The sequence below is a fragment of the Lonchura striata genome, chromosome 5, assembly GCF_050655825.1.
Source record: "Lonchura striata isolate lonStrDom1 chromosome 5, ASM5065582v1, whole genome shotgun sequence".
Taxonomy (NCBI): domain Eukaryota; kingdom Metazoa; phylum Chordata; class Aves; order Passeriformes; family Estrildidae; genus Lonchura; species Lonchura striata.
The window spans coordinates 73,504,004-73,528,227 of NC_140707.1; the positions used below are offsets into that span (position 1 = coordinate 73,504,004).

A 24,224-nucleotide genomic window follows, 5' to 3' on the forward strand; every position below is an offset into this window, starting at 1 on the left:
GTTCTTCCCCAGAGGGGCTGGCACTGCCCAGGCTCCCCAGGGCATGGGCACGGCCCCGAGGCTGCCAGAGCTGCAGGGGCCTTTGGGCAGCGCTGCCAGGGATGGACAGGGTGGGGTTGGGATGATCCCTGGGGTCCCTCCAGCCCAGGACATTCCTGATCTGTGATTTCTGGGACACTGCCCAGTGCCACACGGGCTCAGGGCTCTGCCGAGCAGCTCTTGGCAAGCACAAAGTGACAAAATGTGGCGCTCCAGCTATGGCAGTGCCAGCCCCACAGCGGGGAAGAACGACAACAAATGAACCCCATGAGGACAAAAGAGGAATCTCCACGGTACTCTGAGAGATTTTATATCAATATCTCTAATTTACTGGGGAAGCAACTGTCCTCAGGGAGAGAGGTGAGCTCATCAGCCCCACGTGGCCTTTGCAGGAGAAGCAATTCCAGGTCCTCCAGGGAACAGCAAGGGGGTGAAAGCTTGCAATTAATGCAATTAATCTGCAGTGGCCAAATTCTGCTTGAATGGAGCCAGTTGGAAGAGGAGATTTTCTCCCAGTAGCCAAGTCCTCTCCTGCAGGAAAGATGTGTTATTTTTCCCTTGACAAAAAGCCAGCCCCACATTGTACAAGCAGAGAAGGCATCCACTGCTGCTTTCTCTCTCTCCTCCTTAATGGAGCTTTTCCCCACTTTTAACAGGAATTTTAAAAATACCAGCTTTTTTTCTCATATTTTAAACCATAATATATCAGCAAAGTTCATTTCCCTTCGTTCTTTTTAATTAAAAAATAATAGAAATGGGAAACCCAAATCTTCCCCCACCAAATTTTGCCTTTATTTTTATAAAAAAATGAGAAAAACAATGAAACCCCAAACCTCATAAATCATGACTTTTCCATTACAAATATTTTGACAGATCTACTCATCACCTCTGAGTTTTTCAGAACTTGAGGTAAAGGTGATTTTCAGGCTACATTTTATTACTTCATTCTCCACTGGCCTTTTTCAATATATCTTGTTCTTTTTTCATCTCTCTCCCTCCGAAAGCTGCTTTGCTGTAGCTCTAATGTGGTTTTTCTGAGGAGCTGCCAGCCCCCTGCGCTGCTCTCCTGACGTTTGTGCCGAGGTGCCTCAGCCTCCTGCTCGCCCCTGCTGAAAGCAGAGGGGTCAGGCTCGGGAAAGCCCAAATCCATCCTGCTGGGTCTCCCACGGCACCCCTCAGGGGGAAAATGAACTCCAGCACTGGGGACACCAGCGGCTCCTCTGCTTCTGGCACCTTGGGATCATCCCAGAATTCCAGCCAGGTTTGGGCTGGAAGGGACCTCAGATCCCCCCAGTGCCACCCCTGCCATGGCAGGGACACCTCCCACATCCCAGGCTGCTCCAGCCCCAGTGTCCAGCCTGGCCAGATGTTTTCTTTATGTCCCGCAGTGCCTGGAGCTCCTTCTCCAGCCAGCAGAGGCTGGAAAAGCCTTGGGGTGGCTCCTGTTTGCTCAGAATCCCAGATTGCCTGTAGAGGTGCTAACTCCATCCTCCAATCCACGGTCACCTCTGGAATTCTATAAATACCAGATGTTTGAATAAAACTGGGTTCTTTTCTCTTTTGAACTCGCCAAGTTTCTGTGTGCTCATTTGGTGTCCAGCAGCAACACGGGGCACCCGCCCAGCACAGGGTGGCCCAGGCAGCCCCGGGAGGGACCAGAGGGCTCCTGGAGCTCCTCTCCCAGCCCAGCACGAGTTCCTGGGCTCCAGAACAGAGGCACCACTGGAAATTCTCTGTTCAGCCTGACCCTTGCTGCTCTTGTCTCCTTTTCCTTCTGAAAATTGTCTGTTCTGACGGTGTCACACAGCTGATGTTCACTGGGGCGGGATGGGAGGGAGTTTGGGGTGGAAGCTCCATTTCTGACAATCCCAATCTCCTTGCACTCTTTCGACTTGTTTACAAATAAATTAAAAGTCTGTTGGAAGGAGCTTTCCCAAGTCCATTGGCAAAACCAAGCCAGATCCCAACGCTGGGAAGGAGCAATCTCATCCCAAAGCACAGGATCAGCAGAATACGAGGCAGGGATGTTTTTCTTGGACTTCACACACTAAGAAAATTAGAGAAATCAGATAATTCATGGGAAAAAATACAAAGGATGTGAATAATTAGAATCCCAAAACTTGTGGAACAATAACCAGGGGTAAGGAAGTGTTATATGTAATAATGATAATTCACACTAGTAGAGTGTAATGTATGTAATATTTGATATTATTAAGAAAATGCACAAGTCAGCACTGGGAGTTGTTCTCAGCAATGGGAAATGCAAGATCATCCAGGATTTTGCAGTTTGGGCTCCAAAGGAGAATGGAAACATCCAGCAGAAGGCAACTGGGAGATGAATTGGTAACAAAAATCAGGTGGATAATTTAATTAACAGGACAAAAGATTAGTATTGGATAATTTAATTAATAGGACAAAATATCCACTGATCAGTTGGATAATTTAATTAAGAGGACAAAAGAAGTGGTTGTTTCCCTGCCGCTTCTTAAAATAGAGGGAATAATGGACAAAACAAAAAAAAATTGTGGGAAAAATCTCAAAATTCTTGGTGGTTATAGGCAATAATCATAAATCTCTGCCTGGCACCAGTGGGGATGCAGTCCTAGAAAACAGGGAAAGGGTCAATATTACCCAGAGCTTCAGCAAGCCGGAGGTAAAAATCAGGGAAATTAGTTTCACTTCACAGGAGAGCAGAGAAGGAAGTCAGCGGGATAAACCAGAAACAGCTTGGATTTAATGAACCCCATCAGACCCAGCTCCTTTCTTCTCCCGAAGGCAGTAATGATCCCCTGATTTCTGGTGAAGACCCAGCTGATGTGGCTTCAAAAGCAAACCCAGCTCCTCGAGCTCTGCCAGGCAACCGGAGCAGTGTGGGCTCTGATAAATCCTTCCCGCTGCACAGGACAGGGCTGGGGGTGAAATCCTGCCCGGAACTGTGCCTGGGGGAAAGGCAGGGATGTTCCAAAAAAATGAGGACTCTGCAGAGGCTGGTCAGGCCAAGTGGGTGTGACTCCTCCTAAAGAGCCCAGTGCCAGCATGAGCTGCACTGCAGAGTCTCTGACTGGTTTGGGTGGGAGTGACCTCAGATCCCACCCATCCCACCCCTGCCATGGCAGGGCCACCTCCCACTGCCCCAGGGTGTCCAACCCAGTGTCCAACCTGGCCCTGGGCACTGCCAGGGGTCCAGGGCAGCCACAGCCGGTCCTGAAGGCACAGAACAAAGCATCAAGCACAAACAGAACACACAGCTGGGGATGCAAGCACCAAAAGGTCACCCCAGGACACTGGGAGAGGGCTGGTGGCCCTCGAGTGTCCCTCTGGACACAGAGCCCGGCACCTTCCCCAGAGCTGCTGCGCAGAGCTGGGGCTGCAAAGGACGCTTGGTGTTGATTTAAGGCAGGGACAAATGTGACTGCAGGCCAGGGCAGAGCAGCTCTCAGATCAGGCTCACCGTGTCCTGACTCGCAGCAATGTGACCTTTTTGGAAAGCATTGGTTCTTGGAGGTTGGAATTAATACATCTGCCCGTTCCCTGCTGGAACAGCTCCTCCAAAGTGCCTCGAAAATCCCCAGCAGAGAGTGTCAAGCTCATCACTGATTAAAAAATCTCCTCCATAGGATTTCTCCGAGGAAGAAAGGAAGCCATTACAGTCAGAGACATTTATAAAACAAGCTGCACTTGAGAGGACCTTGAAAACGCTGAGCTGCTTTGGTCTGGGCCATGAGGAAAAAGCTCTTTTTTCCCAACGGGCTGAAGTGAGGGGAGGTGGCTGGAGGGGGTTAGGTGCCATATACATGTCAGGGAGTGTGGAGTGTTTCACACGTGTTCAGCTGCGGAGAGGCACAGCAGAGCTCCTTAAATCTGGGAGAAGGGAAGGAAAACCTCTCTGTGTGTCCTGAGGGAGTTCCTCACACTGAGCCCTTCCCTGGAGACAGCCCAGGGAAGAATGTTCTCCCCATTTCTCTGCACAGTCTCATTTTACCCAGCCCAAAGGGGATGTGGTGCAGGCAGCACTGGGTTCAACATGGCTCTGCATTCCCACCCACAGACACCATTCCCACCCACAGACACCATTCCCACCCATAGACACCATTCCCACTCACAGACACCATTCCCACCCAGTCACACCATTCCCACCCACAGACACCATTCCCACCCACAGACACCATTCCCACCCATAGACACCATTCCCACTCACAGACACCATTCCCACCCAGTGACACCATTCCCACCCACAGACACCATTCCCACCCATAGACACCATTCCCACCCACAGACACCATTCCCACCCACAGACACCATTCCCACCCAGTGACACCATTCCCACCCATAGACACCATTCCCACCCACAGACACCATTCCCACCCACAGACACCATTCCCACCCAGTGACACCATTCCCACCCACAGACACCATTCCCACCCACAGACACCATTCCCACCCATAGACACCATTCCCACCCACAGACACCATTCCCACTCACAGACACCATTCCCACCCAGTGACACCATTCCCACCCATAGACACCATTCCCACCCACAGACACCATTCCCACCCACAGACACCATTCCCACCCAGTGACACCATTCCCACCCATAGACACCATTCCCACCCACAGACACCATTCCCACCCAGTGACACCATTCCCACCCACAGACACCATTCCCACCCATAGACACCATTCCCACCCACAGACACCATTCCCACTCACAGACACCATTCCCACCCACAGACACCATTCCCACCCAGTGACACCATTCCCACCCAGTGACACCATTCCCACTCACAGACATCATTCCCACCGACAGACACCATTCCCACCCATAGACACCATTCCCACTCACAGACACCATTCCCACCCAGTGACACCATTCCCACCCAGTGATACCATTCCCACCCAGTGACACCATTCCCACCCACAGACACCATTCCCACTCACAGACACCATTCCCACCCATAGACACCATTCCCACCCAGTGACACCATTCCCACTCACAGACACCATTCCCACCCAGTGACACCATTCCCACTCACAGACACCATTCCCACCCAGTGACACCATTCCCACCCATAGACACCATTCCCACCCAGTGACACCATTCCCACTCACAGACACCATTCCCACCCATAGACACCATTCCCACCCAGTGACACTATTCCCACCCACAGACATCATTCCCACCCAGGCACAGTTCCCACCAGCCCAGCTCACTCCTGTGCCCGTGCCCTTCCCACAGCCAGGCCCCTGTGCCAGCCCTGCCATGCCCCTGCTCCATCCCATTAACGGGAATCTGCTCACCAGTCACGCCCCGGGCTGCAGCTCAGGCTGCCAGCTGACTCCTGTTTTAATCTTCCTTAGAGACCTGGCAGGGCTGGACTTTCAGCCTCTTTAAAATGAATTCCTGAATCCCAATATTGTATTGTAGGGGTTGACACGGCAGGAAAGAAAATGAAATGTGGCTGTGGATGCCAGGGACTGGCACAGAGTGGGTGCTGTGCCCCCTCAGCTGTGCCTGCAGTGCCATCCCAGAGCTCTGCCAGTCCTTGGTTCTGCCTGGGACAGCTGTGCCAAGGAGCTGCTTTGGGTTTGCTTCAGGTTATTTTTTGTTTTTCTCAAAAATCTTTAAAAATAAGAACAATTCAGGGGGAAAAAATGCCCCAAAAATTCAGCTTGGAGTCTGTCCTTTCTGTAAAATAAAATTTATTTAGGCTTTATGAAGATGGCCATTGTTTGGTGCTTTTGGCTTGGAAATACAAGGTTGGATATTTCAGTGAATTGCACTGTGATCTCCAGAGGGAAAACGGCTGCTCCAGCCAAGGGAAATCTGAGAAATCTGGGAAATGTGGCAAAGCTGATTTCCCCAAAAGATCCAGCTCAGATTTCCTGTCACAGCTCATTCCAGAGGGCACAGGGGTTTATCCTTGTGCTGGCCCCAAGGCAGCCAGAGCTCACGGAGAGTTTGGCCAGGGTGGGATGGTTGGGGTGTCCTGTCCTCCCTTCTCTGGAATTGTGGTTCCAGGTGGGATTTTTGGGGTGTCTTGTTCCCCAGGACTATGGAATTGTGGTTCCAGGTGGGATTATTGGGGTGTCCTGTCCCCCAGGACTATGGAATTGTGGTTCCAGGTGGGATTTTTGGGGTGTCTTGTTCCCCAGGACTATGGAATTGTGGTTCCAGGTGGAATTATTGGGATGTCCTGTCCCCCCTTCCCAGGAATTGTGATTCCAGGTGGGATTGTTGGGGTGTCCTGTCCCCCTTCCCAGGAATTGTGGCTGCAGGCCCAGAGCAGCCTCTCAGGAGCTGCTGCTCATCCCAAGTAAAGGAGAGCTGTGAGTTCATTCCCAAAACTCAAAAAAGGCTTTTCCAGCATTTCGGTTCGCTGTGTCCCTGTTTGTCTCTGGCTTCTACTCCAGCCCCCGGGGGAGGAGCAGGGACGTTCCCATGGCCTCCCAAGGATGGCTTTTCATGGTTTCAAGGACTGTGGAAGTTCTCCTGGCAGCACCACGCTCAGGACCTGTCCCTGCTCTGCAGCATCGGCCGCTCCCGGCGCGGGACACACGGCAGGCAGCGAGCAGCTGGCTCTGGGAGCGCCAGGAAACGAGCTGAGACTTATTAAGTTAATTATTCGCTGGAACTGGTCTTCCCCCGTGAATTCCATTTCATCTTCACAGCACAATTTCCTTCGGAAAACACAATGATGGTAATGAGTCGAGTCTGAAGTGTTCTGTTCTTTGCAGGTGAGCAGGTTAATTTTCTCTATAATTAGTTAATTGCCAAAACTGGAGCTATTGATAGCAAGGTAGAGGGAAATCAGTACAACACCTTGCCCGTGTCTCTCAGGGTAAATTATGGCAGAGGAGGTTGGCACTGCAAAGATTACGGGAGTTTTGAAGGTCTTTGTAAAATATTTGGTGTTAAGAAATTCTAAAGGAATTGGGCTCAGCCAAAGCTGGAGCTTTACAAGTCACCAGATTTGTTCCAGCCACACGCTTCCATTGCAGAAAAGAAATTAATAAATGAACCAAACAATGTGTAACGGGAGGTTTCTGGCAATGCTTCCAGTCATTTGTTTCAAAAGAAGAGGGAGAAAGGTAAATTCATCTTGCTGCTAAGAAACCCTTCACTGAAGGGATTCACCAAATGAGGGGACTTTGCTTTCTTCTGAGAGCCTTCCCCACACTTAGGGGAGGCCCATTTGGGGTCTGTTTGTGCCCCAAGCACCCAGCACCCAGCTCAGCCTGGCCTGGAGCTGGTCTGTGGCTCCCAAAGGTGTGGGAAGGCCACAGGCTGCCCCACATTAAAAAGGAATTGCTCCAGCAAAGCCCTGCTCAATCACAGGCAGTGGCTGAGCGGTGTTACATTAATAAATCAAAGGACTCTGGGGCCAAGCACAGAATTTTGATTTGAATTTATTTAATTGCATTCGTCACTTTTTTTCTGAAAATGAACTTTATACAGGGCCCTGTCCAATTAAAAGTTATGTATTCCAGCTGCTGAAAAGAGTTCTGCTGCATTGAGCTGAGCAGAGGGGCACGGATCAGAGACCTCCCATGTGGGAACAGTGCTGGGTTCCTCCCTGGGAACGGGGAATTCTCCTTTTCCCTCTGCACTCACACACGGCTGTGGCCGCAGTTCCCCACGGAGCACTGCCCATGGAGGAGCCTCTCCATGATTCCCATCCTAAGGGAGAAAATTCCTGCTGCATCCCAGCACCAGCTGCTTCCCCTGAATGCTTCCAGGCCGGGCTCTCCTTTGCTGGAGCTGCCCTGCCCAGATGAGCCCAGAAAACGAGTGTTTAATGCTCCTTGTCAGCCTTTGGTGCTGCTGAAGGACATTAACGGCGTCCTTGGGCGCTCCCGGCACTCCTCATTCCCAGCCTCTCCTTGGAGGGGACATTTCCCAGGCTCCAGTCTCCTGTCAGAGGAGGTTTGGGTCCCTCTGTCCCCCGTGCCCCCTTCCCCGTGCAGCCCGACCCGAGCCCGGCCAGCCGTGCCCACGGAGCTCCCCAGGGCGGGGCTGGCCTGGGCACCCCTGGGTGCTGCCACCCTTCCGAGACCCTTCCCAGCCCTGCTGGCTCGGTCTGTGCCAGTGAAACCCGGGCTGGGCTCAAGTCCCAGCTCCTAAAGCTGCAATCCCAGCCCGGCCAGTCCTGCGCTCCCAGCTGGGCTCTGCCCCGGGATTTGGGAATCCAGGGGAATCCATGGAGCTGCTGCAGGGCTGGAGCCCCTCTGGAGCCAGGCTGGGAGAGCTGGGAATGTTCCCCTGGAGAGGAGAAGCTCCAGGAGAGCTCAGAGCCCCTGTCAGGGCCTGGAGGGGCTCCAGGAGAGCTGGAGAGGGACTGGGGACAAGGATGGAGGGACAGGACACAGGGAATGGCTCCCACTGCCAGGGGGGAGGGATGGGTGGGAGATTGGGAATTGGGAATTCCTGGCTGGGCTGGAATTGCCAGAGCAGCTGTGGCTGCCCCTGGATCCCTGGCAGTGCCCAGCTGGAACACCCTGGGACAGTGGGAGGTGTCATGGGATGGGATGGGATGGGATGGGATGGGATGGGATGGGATGGGATGGGATGGGATGGGATGGGATGGGATGGGATGGGATGGGATGGGATGGGATGGGATGGGATTTAAAGACCCTTCCAGGACCTCTGTCAGGGTTCCCCCCTCAGGGCGCTCTCCCCTGTCCCAGACAGGTCCTGGCTCAGTCTGGTGGCCCTGGGCAGGTCACCCTGGACAGTGACAGCAGCCCCAGGCTGTCCATAAATCCATTACAGGCTACAAAGGCTCTGGCTGAAGTGTGACGCCACAGCCAAGAGGGATTTGGAAGACGAGGCAGCAGCAATTTCATCCGTAGAGCCTCTGATTCACACACAAATCCTGCTTGGTTTTCTCCCAAATAGTCCCTGTACTGCACAGAAAATGTGAATTGTGTCCTGAACAGCTCATTCTTCCAGAACCAGGAGAAAAATTAAACTCCAAAAGTTAATTATGTAGCGAGAAGCTGGGTGGGAAAGGAGCTGAGAGGGAGGAGGAGGGAAGAAGGGCACCGTGAAAGACAGAGGGAGAGGGTAAACTGGTGTTTATTCATCTAGGAAAACAGATTTTTTAACTACATGGCTTCTTCCAGCTCCTGTCTGCAAGTTCTAATAACAGATTTTTAATTTACCAGACACATTCTGCATGTCCCCTTGTTGCATTCTGCTTGCTATGAAAAGAAATTCATATTTTGACACTGCAAGAGCCAATTCAGATTTTCTTTCAGATAATGATTTGTTATTAAGGTTAGGAGCCTTTTTTGCATAATTAAATTAGAATTGTTTTAGGCATGTTGGGATTTGTGCTGTTGGGTTTGGATAGCAAATATATATATTTTATTTCCTTTCTAGCCATGGAAATATTGGCTCTGTAAGAGATGATATTATTTCTGGGTTTACATGAATATATTCATTTATCATGTGGCTATCCTTGCACTCAGCTTGAACCCACGGTGATACCTTGGGAGGGAGATGGAAAAAGCTGAGGAAATGAAGGAGAGCTCGGGATCCACCGGGATCCGCGTGGTTATTTGGACAGCAGCAGTCCCGGCACCCGGGGTGTTTGCAGCACTTTGGGTTACCCCTGAAGTTCAAGTCCCACTGGAAATAATTGCAGTTCCCTGAAGCGTTGGAGAAAGTGCAGGAAGGGAGCTGAGGGGTGGGTTTGGGTGAGCCCAGGACACCTCGAGGTGCTCTGACTGTGCAGATGCCCTCCCTCAGCACGGGAGATCCTTGTAGAATCACTCATTTCTGTGCACGCAGTCCTCTCTGGGGCACTGAGACCCATTCCTCCTCCTGCAGAGGGAAATACGGGGTAAATCCTCCGCCTCGCCCTGCCCCTGACTGCTGGGGAGGATTTCCTCAGCAGTGGGAGCCAGGAGCTCCGGAGAGGGAGCAGAGCCAGGCTGGGGTCCCATCCTGCTCCTGCAGCCTGGCAGGAGGGAGCTCCACACGTTCTCTCCAGCTCCTGCCCCCAGCCTCCCCTCTGAGCCCCCTGAGGTTGCTGCAAGGACGCTGCCCTCGCTCCTCATGGGCATTTCCCAGCCCGTGGAACCACCGAGGCACAGAATTGGGAAGATCCGAAAACACTTCAAGGCTCCAGGCCAAGCTCTGACTAAACAGCACCACGCCCACTGTTGGTCTGTATCAAGCTGTTTTCCAAGATTAACGACAATTATTAGCAAGAACTGGAGCAATTTCTGGCAAAACTCTGTGAATCCAAGAGTTTGGCAGTTGTGCTGTTATATTTTCTTTCGGAGAGTGGCAGGGCTGCAGGGTCGAGGGGAACTCATGGAATCCTGGAATGTTTTGGGTTAAAGGGACCTCAAATCCCACCCAGTGCCACCCCTGCCATGGCAGGGACAATTCCCAGTGTCCCAGGGTGTCCAACCTGGCCTTGGGCACTGCCAGGGATCCAGGGGCCGCCCCAGCTGCTCTGGCAATTCCAGCCCAGCCAGGAATTCCCAATTCCCAATCTCCCACCCAGCCCTGCCCTCTGGCAGTGGGAGCCATTCCCTGGCCCTGTCCCACATCCAGCAGCATCCACAGCCCCTGTGGAAGCAGCATCCAGCAAGTTCCCCTCAGTCTGGGGGGCTGCAGGGCCCTGCAGGACAATCCCCCCCAGAAACGTGTGACAGTGAGTGACGGCATGGCTGGCCCGCCCAGGGAAAAGCCAAATCTCATGGACACACGCTGGGAGAAGTTTTACACATTTTTAGTTGTGTTTTACCCCTTGTGCTGTTACTGGGGACATTGGGAGGGTGGGATTGTCACCACGGCAGCAGCTGAGCCCAGCCAGGATTTGAGGCAGTGATCTCCACCCCTGGAGTGAAGGAGGAGGCCAGGGACAGAACTGTGGGGGAGCTAAAGGGTTAAAGGTGAAACCTCCATGGTGTGGGTGAGCACAGGGTGGGACAATCCTCTGCTCCTGGGGCTGGGATATTTTCTCTATTCAGAAAATATAATGATATATTAAATAAAAAATTAATAAACCTTTAATAAAGCTTTTACATTTTTTGGCAGTGAGGATCATTTCTCCCAGCAGGGCTTGCTCCAGGCCCTGGGCAGAGCAGCTCCTGGGGTTCCTGGTGTGCAGGGACGTGTTCCCACACATTTACAGCCTTGGCAGCTGCTCCAGATCCTGACAGGGCCCACAGCTCGCTGTGGGGCACAGGGACGGGGCTGCTGGGAAACTGAGGCACAGCTGACACTGGAGCCTTCTCCTGCCCCAAGGCAGCAGCAGCTGCTCTGCCAGATGTTTGCCCAAGTGCAGGAGCACTCTGTCTGTTTGTCTGAGAGGAATGAGCTTCACTTCCAAGAATTTAAAAGCTTTATTAAAACCTTATCAAAAGCACAGCAGCACACTGAATAGAGAAAATATCCCAGCCCCAGGAGCAGAGGATTGTCCCACCCTGTGCTCACCCACACCATGGAGGTTTCACCTTTAACCCTTTAGCTCCCCCACAGTTCTGTCCCTGGCCTCCTCCTTCACTCCAGGGGTGGAGATCACTGCCTCAAATCCTGGCTGGGTTCAGCTGCTGCCGTGGTGACAATCCCACCCTCCCAATGTCCCCAGTAACAGCACAAGGGGTAAAACACAACTATAAATGTGTAAAACTTCTCCCAGCATGTGTCCATGAGATTTGGCTTTTCCCTGGGTGGGCCAGCCATGCCATCACTCACTGTGGCCACACCTGGGCCATGCTCCCCCTCAGCCCCAGCCTCTCCATCCCCAGGGCAGCGGTGTCTGCACCCCAGTCCTGAGCCCATTCCTGCTGCTCCACATCCACAGGGCTGTGTTCCCCTTCCATCCACGGGGCTGTGTTCCCTTTCCACATCCACATCCACATCCACGGGGCTGTGTTCCCCTTCCATCCACAGGGCTGTGTTCCCCTTCCACATCCACGGGGCTGTGTTCCCTTTCCACATCCATGGGGCTGTGTTCCCCTTCCATCCACGGGGCTGTGTTCCCCTTCCACATCCACGGGGCTGTGTTCCCTTTCCACATCCATGGGGCTGTGTTCCCCTTCCATCCACGGGGCTGTGTTCCCTTTCCACATCCACAGGGCTGGTGTTCCCCTTCCACATCCACGGGTCTGTGTTTCCTTTCCACATCCACGGGTCTGTGTTCCCTTTCCACATCCACAGGGCTGTGTTCCCTTTCCACATCCACAGGGCTGTGTTCCCTTTCCACATCCACGGGGCTGTGTTCCCCTTCCATCCACGGGGCTGTGTTCCCTTTCCACATCCACATCCACGGGTCTGTGTTCCCTTTCCACATCCACGGGGCCGTGTTCCCTTTCCACATCCACGGGGCTGTGTTCCCTTTCCACATCCACGGGGCTGTGTTCCCCTTCCATCCACGGGGCTGTGTTCCCTTTCCACATCCACGGGGCTGTGTTCCCCTTCCATCCACGGGGCTGTGTTCCCTTTCCACATCCACATCCACGGGGCTGTGTTCCCTTTCCACATCCATGGGGCTGTGTTCCCTTGCCGAGGGTGGCAGCTCTGCTCTGTGCTTTGGCTCATCCCCACGCACGTGGGATGTGAGCAGCACTGAGCCCCTTCCTGACAGTGATGGGAGCCCCAGCTCGGGACAACCTCCCAGCAAAGCTCGTGCCAGGGATTTCAGTGCCATAAATCCAAGGCACTTTGGGCATTCTAAAAGTGCAGAGCATAAATGCAGGCTGGAGGCTGTGGCCTACATCTCCAGAGGGCAGACACTGTGATAAATTAACTCCATTGCACTCTCCAAGCATCACATTCTCATCTCCTGAGCCAAAATCCACAACTGCATCCACTCTGAGCCAGAGTTACACCGAGCCAGTCTGATCTTCTCCATCTCCTGAAACCCCTGGGAGCCCTTTTATCGAGATCAGACTGCCAAAAGGAAAGTGCCATTAAAAGGACACTGTCCAAGTACTTTCCTAAGGGCTTATTTAGGAAGGCAACAGAAATGTCAAATAAAAAAAATCCAACTTCTTGGGCTCAGTGTGTGTAACAAAAGGGTTGGGTTGAACTTGGGGCTGTTTGGCCTGGGGAGGAGAAGACTCTGGGCAGACCTTAGAGCCCCTTCCAGGGCCTAAAGGGGCTGATGGAAAAGAGGAGACACTTCTTATATGGGCAGAGAGGGACAGGACAAGGGCTAAGGGCTTCACACTAAAAGAGATTTGGATTTTAGTAAGAAGTTATTCCCTGGCAGGGTGGGCAGGCCCTGGCACAGAATTCCCAGAGCAGCTGTGGCTGCCCCTGGATCCCTGGCAGTGCCCAAGGCCAGTTGGACACTGGGGCTGGAGCAGCCTGGGACAGTGGGAGGTGTCCCTGCCATGGCAGGGGTGGGATGGGATGGGATTTCAGGTCCCTTCCAACCCAAACAAAGGTGCTGCTGCTGCTGCCTCAGCCTGTTCTGGGGAAAACCCACTGAAGGATCCCTCCCTGCACCCCAGGAGCTCTGGAATCCCAGGCAGCTCCAGGCAGGCTCTGCTCCCCATCTCCTGATAATCCTGATTTTCCCCATCAGCACAGCCCCAGGCAGGCTCTGCTCCCCATCTCCAGGCAATCCTGATTTTTGCCATCAGCACAGCCCAGGCAGGCTCTGCTCCCCAAATCCAAGTAATCCTGATTTTCCCCAGGTAATCCTGATTTTCCCACTAACACAGCCCAGGCAGGCTCTGCTCCCAAGCACGGGGGGCTGGGGTCTGGCACTGCCTCCTGACAGACTGTTCCAACACTCACAGAGAGATTCCATGCTCGTTCTGAGGTGTTTTATATTTAATCCTCAGCTATGCAGATATGAAAAGCTCCTGTTTCCTGCGGGATCAATGTTACAGTACTTTGACATGCGACATTTGACATCTGTCAAAACATTATAATCAAATCTAAGCCTAAATAGCATCAAATTAATATGACAGATCTCTGAGAAATTATACACTAGAAGTAAAGGTAACAAGACATCTTTATTTCAGGGAAACAGAATTCTGTTTAAAAATTAACACAATCAGCACATTACTGGGCAAACCTTTTATTTGGGGAAGCTGCTCCGTGCAATGAAAATGTTTCAGTTAATGTGCTACAGAAGTTGCTCCCTCGATGCCTGCAGGTATTGCTGTGGCCTTTGATATAGACCTAACGCAGCTGAACCTCCTTCTGGAGTTTAATTTTTCACACACTTATATATTTATTGATCTGGGTCCTCTGACATGCAATTTGTCAAATCTCTTGCCGCCTGCATTGATTATGACAGCAAGAACCAGCAGCCCTTCATTTGGCAGGGAGAATGAATTATGCCGGCTCGTTGGAATTAAGACAAGGAGCAGGGAGGGTAAAAGGGAGCTGAAGCAGTGTCTGCAGTGTCCTTAACTTCAACATGCTGCAGTAAGAAAGCAAAAACCTTGGGCAAAACGTTACCTTGCCATGGGGGACACAAACAACAGACAGAAGTGGCTGTTCTCACACAGGTCTGGGTTTTGTCTCCCACACCCAGAATGTGGCTCTGCCCGCAGCAAGCGTGCAGAGCACCAGGATCGCTGGATGGAGGCTCAGAGAGCCGCGGGAGCCTTGGTGAGAGAGCCCCAAAACTCCTCCTGTGCTCCCCCTGCCCCGAGGCTCACCCACCTCCTCAGAGGAGCTCGGCCGGGCATCCCCAGCTCCTCTGGGTGCTCCTGGGCCCTGCAGGGGCCACAGGGCTGGGGACAAACTGGGCAGAGCCCCGGGGCTGGGCAGGGCTGGGGAAGCCCTGGGGAACGAGAGAGCTGCGCTGGGGACAGCGGGGACAGGGGGACCTCAGGGACACCTCGCTGGGGACACGGGAACAGCTCAGCTCAGAAGGATGGCAGGGACAGCAGGGGATGGCAGGGATGGCAGGGGATGGCAGGGGACACCAGGGACAGCAGGGGATGGCAGGGACAGCAGGGGATGGCAGGGATGGCAGGGACAGCAGGGCATGGCAGGGACAGCAGGGCATGGCAGGGAATGGCAGGGGACACCAGGGACAGCAGGGGATGGCAGGGACAGCAGGGGATGGCAGGGAATGGCAGGGGATGGCAGGGGATGGCAGGGACCAGGGCATGGCAGGGGATGGTAGAGGACACCAGGACATGGCAGGGGACACCAGGGGACACCAGGGGACACCAGGGGATGGCCGTTCCCCCAAACAGTCAGGCTGAGGCTGCCTTTTCCACAGGGATGGTGCCTGTGATGTGCCACAGGCAGAACCAGCGAGGATTTAACCATGAGCTGCCTTTAAGGGCAGCTGTGAGTTTCTTTTTTTCAGAAGAGCACCCAAAATACTGGGTTTGGAACGTATCACATTGATGAAGGGAAAAAAATCTGGAATTCTTTGCCTGTCAAAGCCTCCCTCCTCAAGGACAACACTGGTGAGCTCCACCCCTGCATGGAGGTTGTTAATTTGATTTTTTTTTCTTGTAGGACAAACGTGGGGAAATAACTCCAAACAATTAAAAAACCAAAACAAAAACAAAAACAAGAAACTGGAACCTGCATCTGAATGCAAGAACAGCAAAGGAGAGACTTCAAAATGCAAATGTTCAACCTCCCAGGTGATGAAAGCAGCTCTTGTCAGGGCCAGCGCTGCTCTCAGAGGTGACTGCTGACTTCCCCCCAAAGGAAATTGCACACAAAGGCTTTGCTGAGTTTTTCATCTTCATTTCATTTTTCCCATTAATTTTTCGGTTTTTATCTCCATTTTTTCACAGTTCTTTGAGCAAGGCAGCCCTTGGTTCCCTCCCCAGTTTGCTGAGGACAGCCAAGAGGCACGGGGAGAGGCTGGGACCTTTGCAGCCCCGGTGAGGGGATTGCAGCTCCTTTCCCAAAAAGCAGAGTGCCTGCTGAGGAGAGGGCTCACCTGAGGCCAGCACAGCGCCTGCTCCACAGAAACTCTGATCAAAACTGCCAAGGGCTGCTCCTCCCTTCCCTTCCCTTCCTCCTTCCCTTCCCTTCCCTTCCCTTCCCTTCCCTTCCCTTCCCTTCCCTTCCCTTCCCTTCCCTTCCCTTCCCTTCCCTTCCCTTCCCTTCCCTTCCCTTCCCTTCCCTTCCCTTCCCTTCCCTTCCCTTCCCTTCCCTTCCCTTCCCTTCCCTTCCCTTCCCTTCCCTTCCCTTCCCTTCCCTTCCCTTCCCTTCCCTTCCCTTCCCTTCCCTTCCCTTCCCTTCCCTTCCCTTCCCTTCCCTTCCCTTCCCTTCCCTTCCCTTCCCTTCCCTTCCCTTCCCTTCCCTTCCCTTCCCTTCCCTTCCCTTCCCTTCCCTTCCCTTCCCTTCCCACCAGTTCCTGCTGTCCCCCCTGGCCGTTCCCACTGACTGGGAGCAGTGTGGGAGTGGGTAAGAGGCAGAATTTGGGAACTTCGCTGCAGTGCTGGGTTTCCATGGCGATGGGAGCGAGGGGATGGTGGGTGCCAGGGGTGGTGGGTGCCAGGGGTGGTGGGTGCCAGGGGATGGTGGGTGCCAGGGGTGGTGAGTCCCAGGGGTGGTGGGTGCCAGGGGATGGTGGGTGCCAGGGGTGATGGGTGCCAGGGGTGGTGAGTCCCAGGGATGGTGGGTGCCAGGGATGGTGGGTGCCAGGGATGGTGGGTGCCCGGGGGTGGTGAGTCCCAGGGGTGGTGAGTCCCAGGGGTGGTGGGTGCCAGGGGATGGTGGGTGCCAGGGGTGGTGGGTGCCCGGGGGTGGTGGGTGCCAGGGGGTGGTGAGTCCCAGGGGTGGTGAGTCCCAGGGGTGGTGGGTGCCCTGGCAAAGACAAAGGCTGGCACAGGAAAGCTGCCCGGCACGAAGGGAGCAGAGCAGAACCGAAAATCCCACTGCTGGCCAAAGAGCTCGGAGGGAACAAAGGGATTCACCACAACTTCCCGTGGAACTGGGGAAGGCTCAAGGAACAAATCCCACCTTGGAACGCCCAGGAGCCAGGGAGAAATGAAAAGGGAGGGGAATGCGGGGGGAAATGTAATCTCAGGCTCTCTCAAATGCTGATTTCTATGAGAAACGGGGAAGGAAGGAGTCCTTTGAAAGATGGACTCAGGCAGGGCAGGTGACCTTTCCTCTGACTCCTGCAGGTCCTGCAGCCTCCTGCTGGAATGGGCTCCTCTGCCTCTGGTCCCTTCCCGTGCTGAGGACAGAGCTCAGACCCCAGGGCTTTGGGTGGCTTTTAAACCTGGCTCATTTTTCTCAGCGGATGCTCTGCCCCCAGGCAAACGTGGGGTGAGCAGGACAATTGGAAATCGCAGTGGAAGTTAAAGCACACGAGGAAAACCCCAGAGAGCCTGGTGCCCGTGGCCTTAGGAGCAGACAGGGAAGAGCCAGGGCTCCCAGTGCTCCCCGTGCTCTGCAGGAGCCTCTGCTGCTCTGCCTGGGAGCCCTTCCCAAGGCTCTGCTCCGAGCTGCTGGGGCTCAATTTCCATAACAAGGAACCATGGGCTTTCCAGACACAGAAAAATTCTGTAAAAAGGGAAACCAGGCTTCCCAGATGCAGCCAAAGCAGGTAAAAATAAGAGGGCAGAAATGTACATTAAATTAAAACATTTTTCTAAAGGGACCTGATGAAAAAATAAAAAGATTCTGGAATTGCAATCACTCTTAATTTTCACTCAGATTGGTTCTATCTAACCATTAAAGCTCTCTCTGTTTGTAAATGTGTGTTAATTTTAATATGAAAAGTGTCACTTCTACATAAAAAGGGATTTATTGAATATTGAGATGAAGCACTTTCAGAAATCAAAGTCTGGAACATTTCATTCTGATAATGCTCAAATCCAATGTTTGGGAATTATATTATTTCTCTCTCTCTTTTTAATTTTTTTTTTTTACTAATCTCTTTGCTGATTTCAACCTACTTTAGCAAATCTTCCATTTCTATGAAACTTCACAGTTGATGTTTTATTTAATTAAAAACAAAGGAGTTCAGTTCTTCACCCATGGTAGGGGTCCTGGAGCAGAGCCAGGCAGGGATGAATTGCTGCACGCCCCTGGGACAGGATCTGCCTCTGGGTTCCTCCTCCTTCCCAGCCTGTGCTCTCCCTGCTCCAGCAGCTCAGAGTGATCCCTCCGGACAGAATTCCCCAGCTGCATTTCCCCAGCTCACACCGGGCACCGCAGGAGCCCCCCAGGGACCCGAGGGGTCTGGGGACCCTCGGGGAAGAGAGGAGCCAGGGAGGGCTCAGAGCTCTGCCAGGGCCTGGAGGGGCTCAGGAGAGCTGGGGAGGGATGGGGACAAGGATGGAGGGACAGGACCCAGGGAATGGCTCCCACTGCCAGGGGGCAGGGATGGGTGGGAGATTGGGAATTGGGAATTCCTGGCTGGGCTGGAATTGCCAGAGCAGCTGTGGCTGCCCCTGGATCCCTGGCAGTGCCCAAGGCCAGGCTGGACACTGGGGCAGTGGGAGGTGTCCCTGCCATGGCAGGGGTGGCACTGGTGGGATTTAAGGTCCCTTCCAACCCAAAACATCCTGCGAGTTTATGATTTATTGATGTTCATGACTGTTACCATTTAAGCCCGTTGTAGGCAAACATTATCCCAGCATTTTGCAACAAAAACAAAAAACCAAAAAAAGGAAAATATTTGCCTGGGGTTTTAAAGCTCCCTCCACTCAGAGTATCCCAGCTCAGTGTCCATCCTGCAGAAGTCGAAGGAATAAGCAGGAATCGCTCCATGCAGGACTCTGAGGACTCCAAATGCTGGAGGATGTGTTCCCAAGGGCTGCTCCCAAGGAGGTGCACACACGCAGCTCATGGCCACCACCCTTCCAGCCCCTCCGTGGTGCGTGCCCAGGGCCAGTTCTCTTTGGGGAAGGAATACACAAGAGAGGGAATCGTGCCACCACTCTTTGTGCCACTGCCCGATGTCCCAGCCACATTCCTGCTGGAATTGTTCCCCAGCTCCAAACTGATTTTCTGGGTCTCACTTTGAGCTGCCCAGGAAAGCCTTACCCCCAGTTTGCACTGGGAAATTTATTGCCCTGCAGTGAGGAGTAAATTTTGGGTCATTCTGTCTCTGCAGGTGGCAGAAGAGGGTTTGAGGAGGGTTCTGTTCCTCCTTGGACTGCAAATGCTCAGTCAGTTTTCTACTGCTGAGCGTGGTGAGGGCAGTTTTAATTGAGACCCTCCGCTGCTCTGAACAAACACAATTAGGAGAATTAAGAAAATTCAACCAAATTTAAATTGACCTACTTCATATTGGCAAGGGCTCCGTGTGAGCCAGCAAAAAGCTGAATTTAACTCCTGAAAGTTTGTATTGTACAAACTTCTAAAAAATCACTGAGAGGCTGGGAGACAAAAAAGCAGCTGAAAAGTATCGACTGAGAGGATGTGCTTGGATGAAATGCCATAAGCACGGAGCTCTGTGGAGGCATTTCAGAGACAGAAGTGAGCAGACATGGATGTGTTGTGCAGAAACAGTCAGCCAGAGCTCTGGCCCAGCTGCTCCCCCAGCACTGACGAGATACACCCAGGACAGCCTGGATCCAGGCAAAGGGAAGGTAAGGAGCATTTTCAAAGATATTCCAGTGGGAAAACCCAGGCTGTCCTCAGGCCCAAGCTCACCTGGCTCCCCGAGCAGGTGCCTGCCCAGCTCAGTCCTGCAAGGTCACCGTGCCCTGTCCCCTGCCCTGTCCCCCTGCCCTGTCCAGCCACCACCTCCTCACCCCCAGAGCTGTCCCTGGTCTCTCTGAGAACCCCAAACTGCCCTGCAGGACGTCCCCGTGGCTCCGTGGGGAGCACAGGGTGCCCGGGGCTGGAGGGACCCTGAAGCCCACCTGGTTCCACCTCTGGGATGTCCCTGCAGGGACCAAAGGCAGAACAGCCCTCCACGAAGTCAGAGCCCTTTGTGCTGCTCTGGAAAAATGCAAACGAAAGAATAATCCCACAGGGGATTTATCTGCTACATTTTATGCAAAAGGAGTTCACCTTTGTAGCCCAGAGCTCCACCTCAGCAGTCCCAGCCCGTGCTGATGGCATCTTCCAGAGCCTTCTTGCTCAGGAGTCTTGAATACATTTAAAAAATCCCTACCTAAGCAAAAACGTAGCAAAGCACAAAGCTGCAGGTGGGTATGAGAAAACTTCTGGCCATCTTCAGCACAAAAACATCCAGGCATTTGTGCATTTGTGTTCCCTGCAAAACACACCCACGAACCCAGGAAATTCTGCTGGTTGCTGAAGCCAAATGAACATCATCACCAGTGACCTGATTTCCCTCACGTGCACCCGGGATTTATCCTGGATGCCAGGTGACCCAACAGCTTTTCTGGGATGTCAAAGAGCAGCAGAAATCTCCTTCTGCTTTAGCAGATTTTTCTGAGTCTGTGGAGTCTGAATTTCTCCCAGCCAGGGGAGCTCTGCAGCCCCAGTGCAGCCCCAGTGCAGCCCCAGTGCAGCCCCAGTGCCCCAGCCCTGGCTGCTGAAAGGTGCTGACATGGACTCAGGGAAAATGAATAATGTTTTGGGCCTTTAGTCACCAATAAAACTGATGGTGCTGGGCAAAAATATCCATCCAACAGATTCCATCTGCAAGCGACTAAAAATGTCAGCTAAGTCCAAGGACAATTGAACTTTCTTTTTTTGTTTTTTGGGTTTTTTTTGGGCACCTGGTTTCTTGTATATTAAACTGGGCTTGGAGGGGTCAGTCTTCCTTTTGACTTCCTGATGGCACAGGGCAGGGATGGATGGGGGATTGGGGAATTGGGAATTCCTGGCTGGGCTGGAATTGCCAGAGCAGCTGTGGCTGCCCCTGGATCCCTGGCAGTGCCCAAGGCCAGGCTGGACACTGGGGCTGGAGCAGCCTGGGGCAGTGGGAGGTGTCCCTGCCATGGCAGGGGTGGCAGTGGGTGGGATTTAGGGTCCCTTCAACCCAAACCATTCCAGGATTCCATGATTCTCTGACAGACTGAAGCTGGTAAATGCCAGGAGGTGACAGGAGCCCCCCAGGCTCTGTCCCTGTCCCCTCCCAGGGGACCCTGGAGCGGCCAGGGCCGTGCAGAGCTGCTGCTGGTGAGAGGATGCAGGTGCTGGGCTGAGCACGGGTGTGTGCAGAGAACCTGTCAGGAATTCAGAGAGCAGCTGCCCAGAGCCAGCAGCTCTGCTGGGACCCGCTGCTGCCCCTGGCCCAGGCCCCTCACTGCTCTGGGACTCAGGCACTGCCTCTCAACAGAGCCTTCACCCTCCAAAATAACAATTCCTAATCATTTTCAACTGGGTCTAACCATGGATGTGTCACATTCTGAATGCCTCGTGATGGAAAGACTTAATGCCTATTAATTAGGATCAGGATTACTATTTTTATGTGACGTCTCCATGGTAATAATTCTGCTCTGGAGCATGCCAGGAGAAAATTTGGGTTGATTTGGATATGAAGAGTTGAGACCATTGGCACAACAGTCTCAGTCTCTCAGCAGGGTCACTGTGAAAGACAAGATGCACATTTTGTCCCTTTTCATCCATTCTTGAGAGGATGATTTTTGGAGAAGCAGCTACTCATAATTTCAGGAGTTCAGTGTCTTGGTTAGACAAGACAGGAGTCTGTGAAAGAGGGCAAAGCCTCCTGTGCAATGGAGAACGGCAAACCCCCCTCCCTCTGAATTACGAGGATCTTTAAATTAAAAGGCTCTCAGGCAAAGATATGGGAGTGGGAGTAACAATTCTTTACTAGGAGAAAACTAGACAACAATTTAAAAAGGCAAATGCAATCGGTACAAACAAAACTAGTGAAAGAAAAAGTCTAGAACCTGAGGAATGCCAGTATCAGGTTTTGCTGGGACAATTGCTTTCCCTTGCAATAGTTGATGAGTTGCAGCTGAAGTGGTGATCTTTAGAAAGGGTATAATTTTCCTCTGAAGATCTGGTGGCAGTGGGGCCGGTCTTCCTCTGCGCCGGGGTTGCCTCTGAGCTCCGCTGCCGTCGCCTCTGCGCGCGCCGGCTGCTTCGCTGCGAGTGCCGCCGAAGAGAGAGAGAGCGAGAGCTGCTTTTCTGGGAATTCCGCGAAGAGAGAGAGAGAGCTGCTTCTCTCGGAGTCCCGCGAAGAAGAGGGAGAGCTGCTTCTCTCGGAATCCCGCGAAGAGAGAGAGAGCTGCTTCTCTCGGAATCCCGCGAAGAGAGAGAGAGAGAGAGCTGCTTCTCTCGGAGTCCCGCGAAGAAGAAGAGAGAGAGAGCTGCTTCTCTCGGAGTCCCGCGAAGAAGAGGGAGAGCTGCTTCCCCCTCTGGGTGGGACCCCTCACGGTGTTACATTTTTTTCAGCCTTTCATTGAATCAGTCAAAGGTGTATACACAAACCATTGTCTCTGAGAGAGATAACAAAAAACCTGTCCAACCGGTTCGCCTTCGACAGATGGCAAATGGAATACAAGCTTATCTTACAACCCAGGACATTATCCACCCCTTATTCTATTTCCATCTGCACACCATGAAATCTTACACCCAGTTCTCTCTTAAGACTAAGTTTCCCTGTGGTACACAGCGGGTCTCCCCATCTTCCTGCATTACCCACCAAGTGTAACCAGGTCCTTGAGCAAAGACAATCCCACGAATGGGTTGGTCTTTGCCTGAGGTGGGATTAATCCAAACAGTTTTCCCTAAAATACCTTTCATATGTACTACAGGGACCTTATCTCCATCTACTGCGTGTAAGGGTTCTGACTGAGCAGGGCCAGCTCGATTGACAGACCCCCGGGTGTTGACCATCCAGGTTGCTTTTGCCAGGTTAATTTCCCAGTTTCTAAATGTTCCCCCACCGAGTGCCTTCAGGGTAGTCTTAAGGAGTCCGTTGCACCGTTCAACTTTGCCGGCAGCTGGAGCATGATAGGGAATATGATATATCCATTCGATACCATGTTCTCTGGCCCAGGTGTTGATAAGGCTGTTCTTGAAATGGGTGCCGTTGTCAGACTCAATTCTCTCAGGGGTGCCGTGTCTCCACAGGACTTGCTTTTCCAAGCCTAAGATGGTGTTCCGGGCAGTGGCATGAGGTACAGGGAAAGTCTCCAGCCATCCAGTGGTGGCTTCTACCATGGTCAGCACGTAGCGCTTGCCTTGGCGTGTCTGGGGCAGTGTGATGTAGTCAATCTGCCAGGCCTCCCCATACTTGTACTTGGACCACCGCCCACCATACCATAGGGGCTTCACCCTCTTGGCCTGTTTGATGGCAGCACACGTCTCACAGTCATGGATAACCTGGGAAACACTGTCCATGGTTAGATCCACCCCTCGGTCTCGTGCCCACTTGTAGGTGGCATCTCTGCCCTGATGACCTGAGGCATCATGAGCCCATCGAGCCAGGAACAACTCCCCCTTATGGTGCCAATCTAAGTCTATCTTTGACACCTCTATTTTTGCTGCCTGATCTACTTGCTCGTTGTTCCGGTGCTCCTCATTAGCCCGACTTTTGGGGACATGGGCATCTACATGACGGACTTTCACCGTCAGCTTTTCCACCCGAGAGGCAATGTCTTTCCATATATCAGCAGCCCAGATTGGCTTTCCTCTACGTTGCCAGTTGGCCTTTCTCCACCTTCCCAGCCAGCCCCACAGAGCATTGGCTACCATCCATGAATCAGTATAAAGGTAGAGCTTTGGCCACTTTTCCCTTTCAGCAATGTCCAGAGCCAGCTGAACGGCCTTGAGTTCAGCGAGTTGGCTCGATCCACCTTCTCCTTCGGTAGCTTGTGCAACTTGGCGTGTGGGGCTCCATACGGCTGCTTTCCACTTCCGGTTCATCCCTACGATGCGACAGGAACCGTCAGTGAAAAGAGCGTAGCAGGTCTCCTCTGCTGGTAGTTGGTTGTATGGTGGAGCTTCTTCAGCCCTTGCCACTTGTACCTGCTCCTCATCATCAGTGAGACCAAAGTTTTCACCTCCTGGCCAGTTCGTAATTATCTCCAAAATCCCAGGGCGATTCAGGTTTCCAATACGGGCGCGTTGAGTGATGAGGGCAATCTATTTGCTCCATGTGGCGTCAGTGGCATGGTGGGTAGTAGGAACCTTTCCTTTAAACATCCACCCCAGCACCGGTAGTCGGGGTGCCAGGAGGAGTTGTGTTTCTGTGCCAATTACTTCCGAGGCTGCTTGAACTCCTTCAAAGGCAGCCAAGATTTCCTTCTCTGTGGGAGTGTAGTTGGCTTCAGACCCTCTGTAACTTCGGCTCCAGAATCCCAGTGGTCGGCCTCGAGT

The 24,224-nt window shown here is 52.9% G+C and overlaps 2 long non-coding RNA genes across 2 annotated transcripts; both read left to right on the forward strand.

The window, feature by feature from the left end:
* The first annotated feature begins 4,415 nt into the window (after positions 1 to 4,415).
* LOC146767453 (uncharacterized) lies at positions 4,416 to 16,007 on the forward strand. Its single transcript, XR_014955876.1, has 3 exons — positions 4,416 to 6,775; positions 15,498 to 15,671; positions 15,785 to 16,007. It is a non-coding gene; the product is annotated as an uncharacterized LOC146767453 (long non-coding RNA).
* A 243-nt stretch (positions 16,008 to 16,250) lies between these two features.
* LOC146767454 (uncharacterized) lies at positions 16,251 to 17,704 on the forward strand. The gene is made up of 2 exons (XR_014955877.1): positions 16,251 to 16,403; positions 17,129 to 17,704. It is a non-coding gene; the product is annotated as an uncharacterized LOC146767454 (long non-coding RNA).
* The last annotated feature ends 6,520 nt before the right edge of the window (positions 17,705 to 24,224 follow it).